This window comes from Pteropus vampyrus, unplaced genomic scaffold, assembly GCF_000151845.1.
Source record: "Pteropus vampyrus isolate Shadow unplaced genomic scaffold, Pvam_2.0 Scaffold1, whole genome shotgun sequence".
Taxonomy (NCBI): domain Eukaryota; kingdom Metazoa; phylum Chordata; class Mammalia; order Chiroptera; family Pteropodidae; genus Pteropus; species Pteropus vampyrus.
Window position 1 is genome coordinate 15625262 of NW_011888782.1, and position 5970 is coordinate 15631231.

The window sequence follows — 5970 nt, forward strand, 5'->3', positions numbered from 1 at the left end:
AGTGCTTTGCTCATGCTGAACCCTCTGCCCAAAATATCCGTATTGCCCTGTTCTTTCTCCCTTTTCCCACTGGGCTTACTTATTTATCCTGCAAAGCTCAGGAATCCCCACTTCCTCTAAAGATTCAACCAGTTGATCTGACAGATATATCCCTCTCAATGCTTCCTTCACACTCTTCATACTCACTGCATTGCTTTCTAAGTACCTATTTATGCATCTGTCTCCCCTACTAGAAAATACGAATTCTGCCAGGGCAAGAACCAGGCCTAATTTATGTCTTTATTCCTAGAACCTGGCACAGTTTCAATGTAATGGTGATACCTCAGTGAATTTTGGTCGAATGCATCAATAGCTGAAATATATACTTATACTCCCCACCACACACACACACACAGTCTCTCTTTTTCTCTCTCTCTATATATGTATGTATGTATATGTGTGTATGTATATATATACATATATATATACATACACACAATATAGATATATGTATTATATATATCAGAGGGATTAGGGATTGCTACTGGAAAATCTACTATGCTAGCTAATGCCCCAAGATGAATTGATAAACGTGCCTGCCTAGAAAAGAGAGGGATTTAAAGAGCTTAATGAAGGATGATTAAGTTTGAAGAGTAAAGGAAACTAAAAAGTGGCGTAGGTTATCTGCAGAAGCAAAAATAAAACAAAAGTGATGGAATGTGTAGGGGATGACAGAAAGAGGTAAAAGTTGACATTTACTGATAATTTAATGAACTAGCTACATATTTTAAGCATATTAACTAATTTAATATTACTACATAGATACTATTTTCCCTCCAAATGAAGAAACTGAAGCTGAGAGAGCATAAAAATATACTCCAATTTAAACAGCTTATAAGAGAGGGGATTTGAATCTAGGTCTGTGTGATTCCAACACTAATGTCCTTTCTGCCACACCATGTTGCTTCTAAAAGTAGAGATGAGAAATTCTGCTTTTGTCTTCCATTATTCCTGGACCAGAGAGAAGAGAAGGGCATAGTCACCATCTCCTGACTATTAATAATAACATTAAACACTTATGTAGCACTTATGATGTAGTTTGCACTGTAGTGAGTGCTCTGTATACACTCATTTAATCCATGCCACAGTCTTGTGACAGAGACCCTGCTGTGAACCTCATCATTTTACAAATGAGCAAATGGAGGCACAGAGAGTTCACAAACTTGCCCAAAGCCACACAATCGGTACGAGGCAGATATGGTATTCAAAATGAAGCAGTATGGTCACCAAATTGATGCCTTTGGCTATTCTGCCTCCAATCACCTCCATGTAGGACACAGGAAGACCAGCAGAGTCTGGAAGAAAAAAGTTCAGAATGCACACTTTTCCTAGTCACAGTGGTTTTCACTATAATTTTATGAATAGGAAAGTAGAGGTTTATATTTTTGCCCCATTACACAGGTGACCTTCACAAGACCTTCAACTTTCAGCTAAACTTGATCTAGAAGAAGCCTATAAGTCATGCCATTATAATTTAAGCTCCTATTTCTTATAGGTAAATGGATAAGGTTTTATTTCTGGAAAATCATTAATTCCATTAAAATACCAAAATGATCATAAGAATACATGGAAGGAACACAAATGTAAGTTTCTGTAAACATTTTTTACATTAAAAAACACTTAACATAGGTTTGGTTTCCTCATGTACTAGTCTTGTTGAAGTTTGTTAAAATATAAATCGATGAAGTTTGTATTGAAGATAAATTATTTTTCCTAGCAGATTTCCCTGTAGCAAGCACAGGCATATGTCACTGCTTTAGGCATCTTAGGCTTGAATTCAAAATTAGAGTGATCTGTTTCAAAAATTTTATTGTAATTCAGTGTGAATGAATGGAAATTTTTTGCATAGTAAAAGCTGGAAGAAAGACAGTTTTCATAATGTCATTTTTAAAATGATCTCTTGCTCTTCCATTTTAATAAGTCCATGGACAGTGACCTCTGCCCGATCTGTCAGTATTGCTATGCTCATTATTAACTACCCTCTCAGTTTTGGTATTTTGGTGTTCTATGCTACTAAAACTTTAGGTGTTTTTATTGATGGAACACCATTGTTTTAGAATTTAAATAAATCTAAAAATTATTTGCATATTGATTGCCTACTTAAGAGTTTTCTGCCACATTAAAATTTTTTATTGAAAAAGCTTTTTTCTTTAGAAAGTATTTTTCTAGACCTCCAGAATCTTCAAGAAGAAAAAAAGTGACAATTGATAAGGTAAAGCTTCCTTCACAAGAATAATTCTTATCTAGTTTCAAAGGCTTTCCAAATAAATGGTATATAAATCTGACAGTTTTGAAATTGAAACAGGTAACTCTGCTTGGAGTGTCAGAAGTACAAGATAAAACCAAAGAAGACATAGATAAACCAGAAATGCTTTCTTTGAAACAAAAAATATAGGACTCTCTCCCGCCCCCTCCTCCTTCCCTCTCCCTCTGTCTCTGTCTCTCTCTCTCTCTCTCTCTCTCTCTCTCTCCACACACATACACACAGAAAGCCATTTTAGCAGCTGGAAAAATCTGCACAAAAATATCCTCGCAACTCTCCAATTATGGTATTAATTCACATTGCCTCTATTTTATTTTCAGATTTAGTCTTTAATTTTTTTAAAAGAGCCAATTACATTTAAAAATATTTCATGATTAATTATTCCATCTTTCTCATGTGAGTGCTTTTGAATTACATTTTGTTTATTAATTTTATCTGTTATTGTGTATTTAGCATTTATATTTTAATATATTTACAATTTTCTAAACATTTTATAATGTGTTTATATGTTTTTATGTTAGAAATTTATTTCTATTTTAAGTTATTTTATGAATCCTGAGCATGTTCTGAAAAAGTAGTAACAATGCCAGCATTACATAAATTACCAAAATGCTATAATTGCCAATTAGCGACAATCAAGAGCTTTCTAAATACAGGTTTTTGGGGTTTTTTAACTTAAGGTAAGAAAGTGATCAAAATGATGCTATACTTACCAATAAAGCTACTATAGAACTCCTGTATGTCATTTAGAATTAAACTCTACTTACATTATCTCTTTAGAACAATTTCTCAAATTTCAGTATGTACACCAGTCAAAGGAGGATCCTGTTGAACTTCAAGTTCCAATTCAGAAGGTCTCTTTGGGGCCTAAACTATTAACAAACTCCCACCTGATGATGTTGTTGCCAGTCCGCGAATCACACTCTGACTAGCAAGGCTCTTCCAGTGGACTGCACATCTCACCATGTGGATTCAGGTCTTCTCAAATGAATGTTAGCAATCACTGCCAGGTAGGATGGTTTTAATTCCTGACTTGAATGAAGGGAAGAAGCATGCTGCGAACTGTGAAGGAAGAGAGGTGGGGTGATCTTGCCCTTAAAAATCAGCAGAGGATTGGATTTATATGGAAAAAAACTGAGTTATAGATTCTTGTGAAGAGAGATCTAGGAAGCTTTCTGGTCATGGAGTGCACAACAAACTGAAATAGAAGAAACTGGCTGAGAATGTTTCCGGTAGCTTTCAATCAATGGCACTGAAAGAATATGGAGGTGGAGCCAGGCCCCCTCCCCCAGCCCCGGATCTCGTGCTGCTCATCCACCCCAGAGAAGCAGTGAGTCCTTGCCCAGAAATCCCTCCCAAGCTTTGGGCAGTGTGACCGGCACAGAAACAGGACACTTGCATTCACAGCCTTCTTTGCCATCTCATCCTCCGGGAAGCTCCTTCCCACCGTCCCGGCTAGGTTAGTTGACCCTCCTGCATGCCTGCCTGGCATCCATGCCTCTTCTGTCAGGACACTGGTCTCACTGCATTATAACCATGTTCTCTTGCTTTTATCTCCCTTTAAACCCCTTTCTCTCTGAGGGCCTGGGCTGCTCCTGACTGCTATATAGGTGGTACATAGCAGTGTTTAGCCTTTGGTGAACACTGATCACTAAATATTTATTCAGTAAATGAATGAGACTTTGAGCAAGGCACTTCTCTGAATTCTTTTTTCCCTTGCTAAATTTGGGGATGACCTGGAGCATAGCAAACCTGCAGCTGTGCTCCTGCTGCTGTCCACTTGATTTCCTTTCAGCGTTGACGTCTGTATTAAAACTGCGAGTTTTAATGCCTGTCCTTTACCCCAAGACACTGCTTAACCTGCTGTGGCTCACACAGGGTTCTCCGATTAAATGCGGGTCTTATTCCTGAATTAGGGAGCAGATCCCACCCAAGCAATGAATAGTCTACCTAGTTTAATTGTCTTCATTAAGCTCTTTGCTCAGATGGTGCTTAGATTGCCTCAGGGAGTGAATTCTGTTCCAAGGAAGCAGAGAAGAAAATCGAGAACGTTCCTTGGCAGTGGCATAAGCACCCTGGTCCCTGAGCTTCCCCAGTTGGAACAGGCTGCAGGCAGCAGGGCTACGCTCATAATCACCCAGGATGCACCAGGAACTCCAGTGTCCAGCTCACTTTTCTGTGCCCTCCTAAGCAAGAGATCATGGCTGTCTGCAGTTTTCACTGCTCAGTCCGAGGCAAGAGCAGGAGGCTACACAGCACAAGGAACAGCCTCCATATGCAGAACCAGCAGGGAGTCGGAGAAACTCTCATTAAGTTAAATGGTAAACACTGTAAACAAATTCCCATCTTAGACATGAGGCACAAAGGCCTTCAGATTATCAGTGGTTCACCCTCCCCTTTGCTGACCTTCCTTATATTCCTCCTCTTGTCCCAACCAGCAGGAGTCAGGATGGTACTATCTTGGGTATTTCAAGTGTCATCACATGGGCAACTCATCCCATACATATTCCCATTTCATGGGAAAGAGCTACTGCTTCATGTCAAAGGATGTGCAAACACAGTCTCTGGGGTCCCTACGTGCTCCAAAATAGTACTTTAAATAAAATTGAAAATATACTTCCATCTTGATAAAATTGTGTAAGTACATTAAATGCCTGTGTTTGCAGTTTGGTTTATGATCACAGTGGTGCTACCATGTACCTTTGATAATTGTGGGCTAAAGACAAGGGTAGAGACCAACTGTATGTATATGCTAAATAATTTCTTCTTGCCAAGTAAAGGTCAGAGAACTTCGTGACCTACAAGAATTATGGTTTTGCAGAAGTTCTATTGCAAAAGAGTGGTGGGAAGTGGGTCCTTCGCACGGCATCCTGTAACACAGGCCGTGTGAAACATGTGAGACCATCTGTGCATTTGCACAGTCGCATATTTATTTGAAATGGCAATCTAGTTTCAGCAAAACAGCATCATCCATCCCATTGAATTTATGCTGTCAATTTGATTCTTAATGGTCTTATACTTTAAAAAATTTAATTTGCAATTAGTTTTGATTTCATGCCTTTTTAGGAAACGTAAGCAGAAGTTTACTGAACCTTTTAGGTTTAAACCTATTTAAGAAAAGTCATCATAAAAAATGACTTAAGCCAATGTTGGAAGCTCAGAATATTTTTCCCTATAAAGAGAGAATCCATGTATTAGTCAAGCTTGAGAAACGACAAACCTCCTCTTTAGAGATGTTAACCACTCCATTTCGAACAAATTCTTAGTCAAAGCAGCATGAAGAGACACACAGCTGATTTCAAATGAAGGCATCGTCTGTAGGGGACTCTGTTGGTGTCTCTCCCAGGTCCCCTTTATTAGGCCAGTATACCTGGCCCCCAGCTGCTGTATATCATGGCTGCTAATGGCTCACAGCTGCCTCCTTCTCTGGAGAAACTGTTTTTAGACAAAAGGGGAGTCCATGTGAGAAATCATACCTTCCCTTTTCTACTGGGGACATCCCCAAAGCCACTGACTGGCTGACTTGGAGGTATAAAAGGCCAGTCCCCTTGCCTCAAGATCAACTCAATTTTAGGGGACACTTCATGCTCCAGAGCTCCCCGTGGGGTCAGGCAGACGCCAGACTCCAGATGAGACCACAATCTTCCTTAGCACCTTTTATTCTTATT